Here is an 18139-nt window from a genome sequence, read left to right as displayed (position 1 = left end):
ACGGAAATTGATTTGGAGTTTTGTAGCTCCAATTATAAATAATTTAGTGACTATTGCTTAAGAAAAACAGCTTGTGCTGAATTTGTGATTAGGTTGTAAACCTTGATAAAACTATTTGAGTTGCTTATAAGCTATCGATTAAATATTGGTAATCAAAGTACCAAATCCATATTAAAGTGAAACTATAAGCCGTAAATGACTAGTATACCTAGTCAAATTTGTTATGAAGAAATTGATGTACAAGATATGTATGTGTAGTGAGGCCAAAATGGCTAACATCAAAGGTGTGTAAGTCATCTGAATGGCCTTTATGAAAATGTGTGCTATCTTTATTCGTATAATATGGCTGAATGATCAATTGTGAAAAGTGTGTAGTATTGATTATGTGATAAGGCCGAATGGCCAATGTGATGAATGTGAAAGTGTATAAATGTGATAAGTCCCGAAGGGCATTTGTGCCAGTACTATATCCGGGTTAAGATCCCGCAGGCTTTATGCGAGAATATTATCCTGATTTAATGTCCGTAGGTTTCGAGTTCGTACTATATCCGGGTTTTAAAGACCCGAAGGTTAAATGCTGGGATTCAAGTAAGACTTTGATATTGAGTATCCGCAGTAAGTTACCATCAAATAAGTATTATGTATTTAAGATGTTCAGGTACGTATTACTTACTCATTGGTGGATTGATTTCGAAGTGAATTATTAGTATAAAGGAGGTATGCATATGTGATTAATATTATAACTCCAAATATAAGAATGATCTAATCGGTAATGGTATGCTGTATAATGAAGTATGTGATGAAATATTCTTATGTATTAATGTATATTCTGCCCACAGGCCTTATGATTTGAGTATGGGTTGTGTTCAGCTAGACGTGCCAATACAAGATAAGGAATACGTTCGGTTCTTTATGTGCCAATACGGTAATTTAGTACTTATCATGTGAAATACTTGAAAATATGGAGGTGATTATGAACAAGTGGATGGGATTATTGAAAGTTGTAAAATTGGTGAAGAATGTGCTTACCATGTGAATCGAACTTCAGTTGATGAAGAATGTGCTTTGGAAATATTCGATCGTTTAGGTCATTATTATTAGAAAGTATATATATATTTGTGATAGCAAAGTAATGCGTTTATGGATATTATGGTTCGAGATGAAGCTCTAGATTAATTTCATCGAACAGTTGAAATGAATGACCAATGATATTGAATGAAAACACTTTGTGACTTAAACTCAAGGCTAAAGAAAGGTGAATTAAATTATGTGAAATTTTGGCTAGGTATATCGGGTCAAATGAGATTTTACCTAGACTCAGTATATGTGAAAAACGTCATTGATTCAACAAAATTATTATTTTGCTTAAAACTTACTAAGCTTACGAAAGCTTACTCTGTTCGTTCATGTTTTGGTCTATAGGTTGTGGATTCTGGCTACCAGCTCGGGGATCGTCAGTACTTCGTCATACTATCTACTATTACGGCAGCCATAAGATTGGATTATCTTATGGCATGTATAGGATAGGCAATAAGTAGAATGATATTCTGACCTTCGTGTAGAAGTCATGTGATTACGGTATCTTATGGAACTTACTTGTATAAGTGTTAAATTCAAACTATGTTTGTGTCTAGCAATTTTGTAAATGAATGATCCTTATTCAAAAAAATAATAATAATAAAAAAGAGTTCAAGATTTTACGGCCCTGATCGGATTCCTAGTTTTCGGTAACGCCTCGTCCTATTTCTGTGACGGTTATGGGATAGGGGTGTTACACATTATATATAGCCATGAGATGTGGCTTATAATGGTTATGGCTTGTAAGCCTATTTATCCATGCTACGTTCTAATGCTTATGGTGTGAATATGCTTATTGAAAATGCATGATTGGTGTATAACATGTGTGTATGATGAATGCTTCATAACCAATCGAATTGGCCATTGCTATTAGAAAGTGCATAATAGGGAAATAAAATAATGTTGATTGAACTTGAATGCTTAAAGTCTAAAGAAATAAGTGATGAGTAGATAATTCTAGATTATTAGTAAATGTGGTGGAATAGTAAGACTAATCGATATGGATGATTGCATCTAGACTTGACATTGCATGAGTATGCAAAATACGTGAACAGTGACATGTTAATGTTAAGAATCTATCTTAATGAAGGAGGCTAAATCATTAAAATGATGCCATGATCTGTATCCTTAACGTGTGTAATGAGTTGTGGAATTAAGGGTAACACAAAGGCTTGGAAAATAGTCTAAGTGTTGGCTACACGGGATGAGACACGATCGTGTGTCTCAACCGTGTGAGGGACACGGCCTAGTGACACGGGCATATGGTCTGGCCATGTGGTCCAATTTATTGGCTGACACCATAAATAGAGAGTTAGACGGCCTAAGGACACGGGCGTGTTGATGGCACACGGGCGTGCCCCTGTGTCCACATGAGCATGTGACTCTGTTTCATGAGAAAAATTTCTAAGTTTTTCTCAAAGCTTTCCAAAGTTCTCGGTTTCGTCCCAAACCTTTTTAAAATATGTTTTGGGCTTCGTAAACCCAAATAAGGGACTATGTGCATGTGATTGGATGAATTAAAATATGAATGAATTTTTATGGCCCGATTTGCATGATTGTTTATGTTTAAGTCTGGTAATGCCTCGTACCCTGTCCCGGCGAAGGACACAGGTAAGGGTTGTTACAGTGCATATGTATGAAATGGTACCTATGTTCCTAGATGTAGATATATTTGGTAACGAATTTAGGCCAATATTCATCGGTTCTCCCTCTAAAGTTGAGTTGTGAAGTTCATCGAGCTCCTGAGATGATGGCAGAATACTTTACATAAACTTGAACTGGCACATCACTCAATAAGATTCATGCATCTCAACCATTGCAAAAACTATCAATGGTACTTTAATGTGTCAAATATTGTGATTCACCAAAAATTCGACCATGATGCATTCTTAAATTCTAGATCAGAGTATGGCACCCGTTCAAACTACGGTATGAAATTATAAATTTTATTACGTATCTGATACTAAATTTTAAATCCTTACATAAATATTATATAAATTGAAATTTTCAAAAACTAATCTCGTCTTCTGATCATTGATGTAACAATAGTTGGATATCTTCAAGCTCGTTTGATATACCTACATAACTTGCGTCATTGTACCACCTATTCAAATAATATGCTATTTCAAAACTATAATAATGAAAAAATATTATGATAGTTATGTTATTAAATGAATTTTACCTTATTACAAACAAGAATTCATAAGGGGCATGTCACACCCCACACCCGTGCCCTATGTCGGGACGGAATACGACACATTACTAAACTTAAGCACATACATTTCCAACGTTTTCAAATCATCAAGGCTTGATCAAATTTAAAAATTTTTTCGAACTTTGTCTAAACTCCTTAATATGGGCCTACGAGGCCCCAAACATCCATTGGAAACCATTCGGGACCATCCTAGGTCCTTTAACTAACTTTAAAAAAATAACTCTTGAAATAGGGCAAAAGCCCGTGTGGAAGGGTAAGACGCCCATGTGATCATATAACATGGCTGTGCTGATTTCCCGTGTGACACACATGGCCTAAGCATCTAGGTACACGCCCTTGTCCCATACCCGTGTGAATTAAATTCTATATTTGAACCTACAGGGGTTTTCACATGGCCTGACACACGCCCGTGTCTATGGCCCATGTCCCTCACACAGCCATGAACGCTCGTGTCCTAGCCCGTGTCTAAAAACATTGACATTTTGTTTTTGACATCAGCAACCCTTAAAGGTCACACGGCCAAAGCACACGCCCGTATGCTAGGCCGTGCCCTTCACACGGTTGAGACACACAGCCGTGTCTCTGCCCGTGTGTTTACTACCAAGCATATTGACTTGTAAAATTTACGTGCAGGGGACACACGGCCATGTAACACACCTATGGGGCAGATCGTGTGCCACACACGGTCTAGACACACACCCGTGTGTCTACTCGTGTGGACAATATAAGGCTATTTACCAAGCCTTATACCACCCTGAAACAAAATTTTATACCAACCAACATATCAAATTCTAACTTGATAAGATTTCTAAACCAACAAGCATAGCTAAAGCCTATAAACATTTCATATATTCAACCATGCCAACAATTTCACATTTATGAAAGACTATCTTGCATTCATACAATGACTTTCAAAATTAACCATTTCTATGGCCTTATACAAAATGAATCAAATACTAAAACAAGCCAACACATTTGGCCCCAAAACAATGTGACACCAAAACAAAATCAAAATTTCCTATACTTGCCATAATCAAAATGATAAAACTAGCTATACCAAGTGCTTCAAGGATAGTGTGGCTGGCTTCCCTAACGTAGGAGGTGATCTACAAGCTACTTTGGTGGCACTGTAAGAAAATGGAAAAGAAAGAGGATAAGCATGGGAGCTTAGTAAGTACATATATGCAAATAAGTGAAAAAAAACATTCATCAAACAATGGCTTATCATACTTAAATGACATATCATTTTAAGCTCACTATCTTACTCTTTACTTCCTTTATGCATACTTACTACATCTCATCACACACTAAGGTCTTGTTCATGGGTTTAGTATACATACTTGTAATCATCCATAAAATATCTCAACTTCATTCTCTCTAATAGCATACCTCAATGAAATTTTCCCCAACTCGTTCTTCAAACTACCTGTTGAAAACTCGAAATACTAATGGATACACGAAAAGTTTACACTTAAGTGTCATATAAGTAGTCAGAGCTACCTCATACTTTGTAATGCTCGCATTTTGAGCTACTCACGGGCCTTTTTGCCATATCAATACCCAGACCCCATAACTCTATCATGTAATGCCCACTCATTGAGCTACTCACGGGTCTGCACTCAAAGTCAGTACCCGAACCCACATTACATATAACATTTATCTCATGAACTCAGACATAACTTATGAGTTCAGACCATATAGTTCCTCATGACATACCTTTTTTATCTTATACTATTTCTGAGGTTCAACGTGATTTCATATTTAACCTAATATCGTTGTACTTATTCATCATGTGGATTACTCTTATATCACAATATTTATGCTTCTCTGATAACAAGTAAGATTAAAATACATGATAACGATAAAACGTTTAAAAATAAGCTACAATGACACATTATTTACGTATGTACTTACCTCGGCACAAAATGATAGGAACGAGCCTAATCCTCGCTAACTTTGTTCTTCCCTCGATCAAGACCCGAATCATGTTTCTCTTGATTTGCAAGGATGAGAAGTTGCTAATATTTTGAGCTTCTAAAAACCCTAGAATGGCTAAAAATTTTGGTGGAGAAGTGAGGAAGATGATAGCCCTTTTTTTTTTGTTTTATTTTAATCAATTAAGTCACCAAATGTCACCTAATTTTGACATTTTGACCAATCTTGTCCCCTATGGCCGGCCACCTCTATTTAAAAGAGTTAAAGGCCTTAAATTTTGGTTCTCTAGCTATTAAACACATTTGCGTAGTAAAAAAAAACTTTTGTCCTTTATGCGATTTTGTCCTTTTTCGTAATTAAGCATGAAATCGCTAAAATTATCTCACCAAAATTTTCATGCATTCATATAATCATGCCATAACACATAAAATAATAATAAAATAATTTCTCCAGCTTTGAAATAGTGGTTTTGGAAACCACTATTCCGATTAGCCCCAAAATCGGGCTATTACAGGGCATTTACTTGAGGACGTAAAAATGGTAAGCGGTACCATGCCCATGACTAAAGGAGTATACAACCACTGATTTTAATTTTTTGTGTTTTCATTGCCCGTAACTCTCTCAGTGTAATGTCACCAACACAGTTGATCCCCAACTGAGTCACGTCACTTCTTTTAAGTGGACTACATGCTGAAGCCACCTTAAATGTACCAGATCTCACTACAGGAAAACAGACTTTTAGCGGTGTTTTCACAAGCGCTGCAAAAAACGCCGCTATAGCAAACGTTGCAAAATTTTTCGGCGTTTATTTAAAAAAACGCCGCTAAAGACCATGACCTTTAGTGGCGCTTTTCTTGCAAACGCCGCTAAAGACCATGACCTTTAGCGGCCCTTTTTCAGCAAACGCCGCTAAAGGTCATGACCTTTAGCGGCGCTTTTCCTGAAAATGCCGCTAAAGACCATGACTTTTAGAGACGCTTTTCCTGAAAACGCCACTAAAGCCATGACTTCTAACGGCGCTTTTTTTGAAAACACCACTAAAGACTATGACCTTTAGCGACACTTTTCCCAAAACGCCACTATATAATAGACCTTTAGCAACGCTTTTTTACAAACGCCGCTAAAAAATATAAACTTTAAAAAATATATTTTAATTAAATAATATTTATTTTCTATGATAAATATTATATTATGTTTTATTTTTGAAATTTGAACTTTAAACTATACACAATTTTTTAAAAATCATTTATATATAACTCAACAGAAATTATGTTCAACGATTCGTTGTGTCACTAAACAAAGAAAAATGATTTATACAAATAAAGAAAAGACAAGAGAAAATGAAGGTTCTAATGAGCAAACTATTTTATAAGCAATCAGAAAGAATAGTACAGGAAATTCTTAGTATCCTACTTGAAGAAAGCATTGGAAAATATAAAGAGGATGAGAATGAGTACAAGGAAGCATCTTTAAGTTGAACCATTCTTGATGTCAGGTTCCTTGCCTATCTCAGGGAGAAAACACTTGCACACAACAAGGACATGATGTCCCTTTCTCCATTTGACTTAATCACCCATATTCTCTCATACCCTTTCTGCCAAGAACAATTCTTCATGTTCTTCTCTTCTTCTCTCCAATTCCTGCATATAAATGTCCATGAGATTATGGTATTTGATGAGAAAATTAGTTCACAGCTGTGATACTCAACTCAAAATCACAGGTCTGAAGCCTTTGCTCAATTCTACCCCAAACTATATTTTACCTCCTACTATTGTTTAACATTATATAGAAATTATTCTTTAGTTCTAATATCTAAAATTACAAGAACAAAAGGTAATATCAGGGTCTGATGAACAGTTAGATTTGACTAAAAATACCAGTAAATCCAATAAGCCCTAATTATAAATCTAAAAATTTGAAATCTAACTTTGGAACAAATTATAACACAACACTAACAACAAAAAAACACAAAATAGACAAAAAAAATCACGCAGCAAAACTAAAGCAAATACAAGAATTTAAAAAAGAAAAAAAAAGATGATAAATCGCAGCAAAGCTAAAAACAAGTAGCAAAGTCAAACTACGCAGGCGATAAGAAGAAAAGAACTAAACTTTTAAAATTTAAAATAGTACAGGGCCTAAAATTCACTAATTCGAAAAGTATTGGTCAAATTAAAATATAAGAACTAAATGCATAACTTTCGCAAAGTATAGGAACTAATAATAGAATTAACCCGATATCTTTCTGTTGATTTAAAGTTTCTATCTACCTTTACCAATTCTCTGAAGCACATACAAGATGGAGATTTCTAGATTTAATTTCGAGTCTTTTCGTGTTCGCGTTAAACTTTTTGGCTTACTGTTCCAAAAATAGTAGCAGAAAAGTATTCTAAATCCACTATGTTACTTGGCAAGTAATGAATTTCGGATCAGTTATTATTTGATATAATCTTCGATTTGAATAAAACTCGTAAAATCGATAAAAACATTTATAATTATATAAAAATGAAAGTAATGTGTTCAATACTTAATATTTATATTTAAATCTATATTGTAAGTAATTAACACTCAAACATGAATAATAATTAATCATCCGTATTTAATTTGATCCAACCTCTGCGAGGCAACTCCATTTAACCAAAGTATTACAACTGCTTCTTGACATCACAATGCTAGTGGTCCAAGCTTTTACTCTGCTTGGCTTTAATATGGGAAAGCAGTGGAGTTGGAACATGAGCATCCATTTATTTTAATGGGAGTTGAACCAATGGACAAAATTCATGCATACTTTGCAGTCTCAGTTCTAATCCAAATTACTTGATTTGGAAAGACTCTACTAGTGGGGATATAAACTACTGCTGATAGCATACTCAATTAAGGCACCTATGGTTTACCGATGGAACTAGGGACAACAAGCAAAGTTTGCATTTCAATCACTCTTTAATGCTTAAATTAATAGTTTTTGTTTAAGAAAATGAATAAAGATAGAAGATTATGAATAATTAACAGAATCAAAAGGAATCCTTAGAGACATTTTAATGTTTATCTCCTCAATAAAGATCATGAGTATTTTTTAAAGTTATGCATTTAGTTCTTATATTTTAATTTGACCAATACTTTTCGAATTAGTTAATTTTAGGCCCTTTCAAATAAAATATCAATATCCAATGCTATTAAGTGCACAAGTTAAATCAAGATATCAGGACAGGCAAACTAAAAGATATAAATTACATTATGCAAGTAGATTATGAAAGAGTAAGACAAACCTTTACTTGCTTTACGTATGGAACAGGAACAATGAACTCCCCACCATCCATATCAAGTGTAAAAGAGAAGCTTAACATACCTGAAATAGAAGAAGAAAACTGTGAAAAATCAGTGCATTAACAAGTGTATTTTTTTAAGTTTATTTTAAATTTTTGTAATTTTTCAATAGAAACAATCTGCAAATAAATGAGTATTTTAAAATGTTAAGTCAACAAATTTAATAAAAATATTTAAATCTGAATTTTAAAATATTCTAAGAACTTCCATTCAAGCACTTTGTTTTTCTAAGCAATCAATAACTATTTGATTCAACAAAATTATACACAAATAAAGACAATTAGGATTCAACAACACTCTTAGCATACGTGATATAAAAAGAATGAAGCAATCTAATGAACTAATCCAAACTAGCAAAGAGTTTAAATAATCTACACCGAAACAATTGCATTGCTAGTTGTTTCTCTTACAATTTTTTTTCCATCTTTGCTTTCTGCTTCCAATATTTCTTATTTTTTGCAGCAGCCTAAACATTCCTATCTTCGTCATCTTCATAGTTGAAAGGCAATGGTTCTGATTTAAATGCACGGAACTTGCCAACATTGTTCAAATGTTCATTCTCCAACCTGCTCATTTTCAATAAGAAATGGCTATCACAATGTTCAAAGGCTTCAAATTCTTATACAGAATCTTTATATTGGTCTGAAAACATAAATGGTTCTAATTGAATAAACACAAGGCTGATCTAAAGGTTAACCTGAAGAAATTCCAGATGCCGCGACGAATGATCTCTAGACTGGCAACAATAGCAGCTAATGTTTCTCTGTGTAAAGACACCTTAAAATTAAACACTGTTTGCATCCATGCAAATCTCAGCAATATATTCAATGCCTGCATCCACCAATTTAATTACTTACTCAATGCTGCAAAGTCTCATTATCAATTAGAACTAGCACATGTTTTTCTTCTTACAATGTCCCCAAAATATACACATTTGTAAGGGATAAGCAATTTATCTCTCAACCAACGATTTTTAGAGCGGCGTTGAAGAAGCCCCCAGTCGACAACAAGGTCCCAATTCGTACCATAGATAGCTGCTGTGGCTGAACAGATCCAAGCAACAATTCTCCACCCAGTTCCTGCATTCAGGCTATAAGCAATCCTGTGCAAACAGCAATAATTGTCAAAAAGTACTTCAATCCGTTGTATGCTTGCATTGGATCTTTCTCTTCATGTAGGTGTCTGAGGCAATGATATTACACAAGGAACTTAAGTTTTTAAGTCTCCAAGGCTGATAAGAAGCTTAATAATTTTATCTAAGTTGGAAGAAATACCTGAAGTAAACTAGAACAATATGGAACTACTACAACAACTAAGTAGAAAGTGTTGAAAGCATCGTTCATTTTGCAAGTGTTCTGTCTATGTTTATAGTCTCCCTAACCATAATAGCAGATATAGAATTGCAGGCTTCTCAAGGTTTGCACCTACAATAAAACAGTCATCACTACATTTCTTATAACCCTTTTTCCATCTAAAGATGGTAAGTTGTAATTGTAGAAGATTCATGCTTAGATCAGACCACACTCCTTTACCTGACTAGTTAACTGATCTGCTAAGAAGAAATCTTGGAATTTGACCTAAAACAAAGAGATATGCACCCATGAATATGTATATTTGTTTGGTTCTTAAATTCCAGCCATTTCTTTGAGCTTTAGTCATTTGTCCTTCAGTAATTTACCTTGTAAAGAGGTGCACAAATATAGTGGAACAGAGTTGTGAGAAAAAATAAGCGACTTGAATGGTATTGGATGTTTAATGGGAAGATTAATATAACAAGTGCAAGCTGCAGAGACAAAAAAAAAGGAACATGCTGAGTTTCAAGAAAGGTTTAAAATAAGAAGATTGATCAAGGAATGTACATCAGTTTAGTTCAGTAAGTCTTACTGTGACCAAGATTAGGGGAAGCAGTTCAGTTAGTGCTTTGTAATCTCCTATTTTAGGGTCCATTTCCATATCAAGATTTGAGATGACACTGGCTAGTGCTAAAGCTGCAAGACCGAAACTCAGGAGCAAAACTTCTCGATAACCAAGCTTGGTCCCTTGTTTGAAGCCAAATATGGGATCAAAAGAAAATTTTTATTAAAGAAATCAAATCTAAAGAAAAGGAATAAAAGGAAGGTACCAAATGACTAGAGAGGATGACTTTAGAGCCATGACCCATCAAATACTTTCTTTCCCTTCAAATCAGCTTCCTTCAAGTCCCCAATGCTCTTCTTTGTAGCCATGGTAGTAGCACTTCTTCAACATCAACCAAACGTATAAACAACGCTACACCGAGTGACATAGATAAGAAGAAGAGGGAGTAATGAGCGGGTAAGCAAAAGTTATTTTTTAAGAGTAGAGACCGACGGCGACAGCGACACAGCAGAGAGGTTAGTCAAGGGCGATGCACCAGGTGGTCCGGTCGGCATCTTCGGTGGCAAATGGGTTGGGAACTTGGGGATGAAAATTTAGGGATTAAAGGAGAAGAGATGGAATGGGGGAAATTTTGGTAAGGGGAAAAAGAACAGCTATCGGGAGCACTTGGAATAAATTGGATGAAACTAAAACGACGGAGTTTTGGTTAAAAAAAATGACAGTTGTGGTGTTTATAAAAAAACGCCGTTAATTCCACTCCTTCAAATGGAAATTTTAAATTTAATTAAATTTTTTTGCGGCATTTTTTAAAGGTGATCTATTGCGGTATTTATATGCTAGCGCCGTTAACTCCTTAAAATTATTGTAAAAATCAATTAAACCCATTCAAATTAAAATAAAATTTTATTAATAAATTACTGTTGCACATTACATATATAATAACAAAATTAGTTTATATAATTTTATAAAATCATATTTATTATTTTCATATAAAAATATTATTTTGATAAAAAATAAAAAAGATCTTTTTATCATTAATAACATTATGTGATATAAAGTTAATCATGGAAATTATGCGTATGTACTAAAATAATTAAATATTACGAAAATTTTATTAATACAAGCATTATTCTTTTAAGTATGGTCCGCATTAGTTGTTTAGATTTTTATATAAATGGCATACTGGTTATGACATCAAATTTTATTAATTTTGTTACATAAAAATTCAATGAGTGTGCCATATTCTAGTATGATTATTTTACTTTACGAATTCAAAACATCCATTGTTTCGAATCGAGTTTTAAATAAAATTAATTGTAATTTTATAATTTATATCAATTTGAGTGCAATAATTGTTTGTCTATATAAATTAAATATTAGAAATATTTTTAGTTGAATCATATAAATGGAAAGAAAAATTTATAATTATAGTTATTTTTTTTATTAAGTTGGTATTAAGGGTTAATCAAGTATATTAATTCAGTTGTGAAATTATTAATTTACCCTCTCACATATAAATTAAGTTATAAGAATGTATTTATATATATATAATAAAAATTCGAAACACAATTAACTTTATGATTATAACCAAAATAACAATTAATTTTTATATAAACTTTTAAATTAATGTTTATATAAACTTTTAACAAATATACAAGTTAAATAATATCTTTTCGCATAGGAGTGTTAAATCTTAAAAAAGAAAAAGTAATTCTCTTAACATACTTTAACAAATTGAATACTAAACCACTTAATCTGTAAAAGCTAAAATATGAGATAAGTATTTGTACTTTTCGTAAAATTAAAATTTAGTCATTATATTTCTATTCTTAAGAATTTAATTCCTCTATGTTTCAAATTTCTGAATTAAAGTTTAATTGTTAAAATTACTTTTTTTATTATTAAATTCGTTAGGGACTTAGGATGTCGAATTTGGGAATGGGTGATAATACTTTAGGGATTTAGGATGAGGAAGAAGGGGGAAATAGAACTGGGAAAAATGGGAAAAATGTTAAGTGTATCAGGTGTGGGTAAAAAATAAGACAGCTAAACGACGAAGTTTTGAACAAAATAATTTAACATTAGCAGCGTTTATAACCTAGCGCCACTAAAAATGCACCTATTACGTCGTTTAGGGTTTTAGGGGTTATAGTTTAGTGTTTAGGGTTTGTTAGGGTTTAGGGGTTTACTATTTTTAGGTTTATAGATTAGTGTTTATGATTTTTTTATGGTTTAGGTTTTTAAGAGTTATATGACTTTTAGTGGCGTTTTACCAAAAGAGCCGCTAATGCTCTGTTTTTTTAGCAGCATTTTACCAAAAGCGCCGCTAATGTTTGGTTTTTAGCAGCGGTTTACCAAAAGCGCCGCTAATGCTCTATTTTTAGTGGCGTTTTTGGTAAAACACCGCTGTTGCTCTGTGTTTTACAATTTTTGCTGCGTTTTTTGATAAAACAGCGCTAAAAACGCCGCTAAAGCCCTATTTTCCTGTAGTGTCTTGAGATTTATCTTGCATTAAAAGACCCCTGATTAACCTCAATATGAATGCTCACACGTATTGTTATCTTTCAACTGTACTAGCTGAGTTGTTGATATATGAAAAATTGTCTTCGAACCATCAATCTGACTACCACTAACCTTACCCGACACCTTGCCTAATAACTGGTTGCAAATTACGCTTCAATCACCAACGCTTACTACTTCCGTAACAACTGCCCCCATCAACTAATAAACCAAGTTGGAATGCTACATCCTCAAGTGCAATTGTATACTCACCGTATGAAAGATAAAATGTGTGTCTCAGGTCTCCATCTTTCCACCAAAGTGTTAATAAGTTCGGGCTCCAATTTAGTCCCCCAAGCATACAAGACGCATGCATCCCATATCCTGTAAATATCGTTAAATTACATGTGGTGCCCTTCCAATTAAATTGTGTATATACATCTCAATTATTCGATCTTCAATTTGATTATATAAATATAAAAAACTTAAAAATTAATAATGTTAACATAATAATTATATTAATTAAAATAAAAAATTGATAATATTTTCTTACTATTTCTAATTGGATACAGCAAATGTGTTTGCCATCCAAATGCATAAGAGACATTGACATTTTTAAGATTATAAAAATCAAATAAATCAAAGAAATTACAAAATATAAAATTAAGACAAGAAGAATTTGGGAGATATTGAATGAAAAAATTGAGAATAAAATAGTAGAGAGAATTGAGATAATAGAATTGAATGAAGAAAAAAGAAAACAGGTAAGGTTTAAATAGAAAATGAAATACCATTCAGAAGAAAAAATGTAATTAGCTATTTGAAATTTTAACCTCGCAAAAAAAATTAACCATTTGATGAAAATGTTTCCTATAGAAAGCGTTTTCTGCCACCTCAACTGAAAACATTTCTCACTCTCCAAAATCGACCTATATCCTTTACTTTGGGAAAAAATGGCCTAATTCCCTAATTAACTTTTAAAAGTGACATTTTTACCTAATTAACCCTACTTTTATAGTGTATATATATATTTAGATACTCATTTAATTTTCTTTTGTTAGTCTACAATGTTGTACAAATTATTTACTTTTAAAATATAAATTTTATGAAATATTTATGTTTAATAATGACTATTAAGGATAGTTTTAATTGGCATTAATTTAACATTAAATTAAATATAATGAGAGGTTTATTGATAGTAGCTGGTTAGGTTGTTATTGTTTTTCTTTAGTTTGTCAATTGTAGCAATCGTAAGGGTTATTCTCGATTTCTTTAATTTTAGGGTTTCAAATAAAGAAAAAACAAAAATATCGAAGACGGTGGCCTAACGAGAAGTAAACTTAGGGTTTGTTATCCAATCTTGTTACCTTTAGGTTTGTGGTTCAAAGAAAAAGAAAAATAGTTGAAGAATGATAGCCTAAAAAACTAGGCATTAGAGGAAGAATTGGCAAATTGAAACATAACCGATGAAGAAGAGGACCCTATTCGTGATTAAGAAGATGATGAGGATAGCGATGATGAATTTAATTTGTGTTTGGTAGGAAAGGTTCTAACAAATAGTGCAGTCCACTTCCCATATCTGAGGATTGTTCTTGTTGAATTATGGCATCCAATTGAAGGAGTTTAAATAACATAAATTGAAGATAAAAGAACCATTTTTCATTTTTATAATGAGTTGGACCTAATGAGGGTAACAGATGGCATACTGTGGTTTTCCAATAGACACCTAATTCTTTTCCACCGATTGGAGAGAGGAGAAGATCATATTCAATTTCCTTTGATAAACTCAAACTTTTGGGTACAAATTCACAATCTGCCTATCGATTCTTTGTCAGAAGAGATGGAAAGACAATTGGGTAATTTCATTGGACACTTTTTAGAATACAATGCAACAATAATAACAAAAGGTGTGAAGAAATATATGCGAGTTAAAGTATTCTTGGACATATGAAGTCCCTTGAAAATGAGGAAGTATATAATATATGGACAGGACAAAACCACTTATGCAACTTTCCAATACAAAAAGTTATCCTTATTTTTTTTATATTGAAGGTTAGGACATGGAGAGAATTTTTGCCCTTTACGATTAACTACAGGGATATAAGAGATAAATGGATGAGATCTTTCTTTAATGGCCCCACTGAGAAGGAATGCGCAGAATAATAGTAGATGGTTACGAGAGGAACCAAGGAATATGGTCAAAAGCGGAATTAGTATTAAGGAGCGAAGGGGAAGAGATCTAATGGTTAGTACATTGGAAGCTCAATCAACCAAGATGAGAGGTAAAGAACTAATTACAAGGTCCAACGGTAAAGGCGTCTTTAAAGACTACCGAAGAGAGGCCGACGGATATGATTTTGAGGATAGATTAGAGCATAACATTCTAAAGGGGATGGACAAGGAACACGAAGAGGATCCAATCGACATAATTGAAGGGAAGAAACAACAAAGGATGAATCATCTAGAAGATACACTCACAACTTTTATAGAAATCGATCTCGACAATAATTTATCGACAACCGCTAATAAGTAGGATGGCCGGTCACGATGAAAAACCTAAGCTGGAATGTCCACAGTTTAAAGCAACAGTGGACAAGAAGACGTCTCAAAAATATCTTGAGATAGTATCAACCCTAGATTTTGTTTATTATAAAAACAAAAGTTATCCCAAAAAATATGGAAACAGTGTGGATATGTAAACGAGATTGATATAAGTGCGGAGGGATCTAGAGGGGGCCTCTCTTTAGGGTGCAAAGAAATTTTATCAATTGATCTAAAAGGGTTTTTCTAGTTTACATATTGATGTGGATGTGAAGGTCAAAGAAGAAAGCATAAAGGCTAAGTGGAGATTTACATGTTTTTATGGATCCCCAGCAGAGCATCTAAGAAGGGACTCACGAAATAAGCTGCGATAATTAAATGAGGATTGTCAACTTCCATGGTTAATTATGAGTGATTTCAATAAAATAATGTATTCATTCGAGAAAAAAGGGGGGAGGTTGAAAGAAGAAAGACAAATGGCAGCATTCAGAGAAGTTTTGGAAGAATGTGACTTAAGCGATCTTGGCTTTTCAAGACAATGGTCTACTTAGGAAAGAGGAAGATTAGCAGAAAATAATATAAGAGAAAGATTGGATAGAGGAGTGGCAAACCTAGAATGGTGGAATCGTTTCCTTGGTTATTCTTTGTGCCATTTAACACATAGTTTCTCAGACCACTACCCATTACTATTAGATACCTTGGGGTACTAAAGCGATATAGCAGTAAGGAGAGATTCCCCCTTTTGTTTCAACGCAGAATGGGTACTTCAAGAGGATTTTGAAGAAAAAGTGAAGAGAATATGTGATTCAACTAACAGAGAACTCCCAAGAAAACTTGCAATTTTGGGCAACTCGTTAAAGGAATAGGCCAAAATCAATAAAGGAAATCGACACAGAAGAATAGAGGAATTAAACCAAAAGCTCTCTAAGCTTAATAATGATGATCCTGATAAAGAACGGTTAGCATAAATAACAGAAGTCAAGTTAGTATTGAATATGGAAGCAGATAAGGAAGAAATTTTATTGGAGCAACAAACAAGGGCAAACTAGCTTAGGATATGTGATAGTAATATATCTTTCTTTCACAACTTTGCGTCCTATTGCAAGAAACGAAACACAGTAAAGAGGCTTGAAGATGAAAGTAGTAGATGGATTGAAAGGGATAAAGATTTGCTTGGTTTACTGATACCAATAAAATTGTAACACCCCGTACTCGAGACCGTTGCCGGAGTCGAACACGAGGTGCTAACGGACTTAATTCATTTACTTACACAGTTCATTTTAAAATTTCCAGACAAGCTGGTTAACTGCGTCGCTGTCACCTTAAAAATCATATCTCAAGTTCCAAAACTCGAAAACTGATTCTGTAAATTTTCCCTGAAACTAGACTTATATGTCCATCTACAAATTTTTTCTAGAATTTTTGGTCGAGCCAATTAGTACAGTTTATTAGTTAAAGTATCTTCTGTTTCAGGGTTCGACTACTCTGAGCTTAATGCATTACGATTTAGATATCTCCCTGTACAGAGCTTCAATACTTATGCCGTTTATTTCTAATGAAACTAGACTCAAAAAGGAATCTATACATATGAAACATGACTTCTAATTGTCTCTGGTTAATTTATGGTAAATTTTAAAAGTCAGAATAGGGGATCCAGTAATCATTCTGGCCCTGTTTCACGAAAACTTAAACATCTAATAAAATACGACTCATATGGTCATTTCGCTTCTTCCATATAAAAATAGACTCATCAAGGTTCGTTTACATAATTTATTCATTATTTAATTACAGTTATACTATTTTTAGTGATTTTTCAAACTCACATCACTGCTGCTGTCAGCATCTATTTTAAGGCAGATTTCACCTATTTCATAGTTTTCCATGAATCAACTAGCAAATTGACATACATTATTATCAAGGGTAATCCCGATTAGCCATGACGTACGTAGCACCAATACGACCATGATTGGCCATTCCAATGGCTAGTCATTACCAAACATTTCCACACCACTTAATAACCATATCACAAGACCATAATGTTATACTTCGAAATATACGAGCCATTTTCGCATGGCTATACGAATACACATTACAAAAGGGTACTTAATTAACAACAAGGGTCAGCCCTATACATGCCGTTTTTCAAAATTGAACTAAAAGAGTACCAAAAAGTGGCTTAGATAGTGTGGACGACTTCGACTTTGACAATCCCTAGTCCGATAGCTGAAGAGCAAAATCTATAAAACAGAGAATTAAAGCAGAGAATAAGCATTTCGATGCTTAGTAAGTTTTAAGCAATGAAATCATTTAAAGGAATGGCATAATAATATCAAGTTTATTCATTCATCCCTTGGCCGAATAGAAACATAACCGAGATATCACTTTTATCATTAATATCACAAAGGTGAAACCAATTTATCCGGCCAACTCCAATCCACAACCGAATGCTCTCATCTCAAATGTCCCTGTCCATTTCATGCATATGCACACACATTCATAACTATGACATTGAACTCTCATATTCGGAACTCATACATCATAATCAGATCATAAACATTCGGATGATTTAAATAATGTGCTAAGCATTCCCATCGAATTTCAAAGTCATAATTGAAGTATATTCACATTCTCAACAAGGGTAAATTACTTACCTGGTTGTCTTACAGTAAGTAGCGCATGTGATTAAAATTA

General features: G+C 33.5%; 1 pseudogene; it reads right to left on the bottom strand.

Annotated features, from left to right (window-relative positions):
• Window positions 1-6568: 6568 nt before the first annotated feature.
• On the bottom strand, window positions 6569-10962 carry LOC107951989 (phosphate transporter PHO1 homolog 7-like; annotated as a pseudogene).
• Window positions 10963-18139: the final 7177 nt, after the last annotated feature.

This window comes from Gossypium hirsutum, chromosome A02, assembly GCF_007990345.1.
Source record: "Gossypium hirsutum isolate 1008001.06 chromosome A02, Gossypium_hirsutum_v2.1, whole genome shotgun sequence".
Lineage (NCBI taxonomy): Eukaryota > Viridiplantae > Streptophyta > Magnoliopsida > Malvales > Malvaceae > Gossypium > Gossypium hirsutum.
This window is presented reverse-complemented; position numbering and strand designations above follow the sequence as displayed.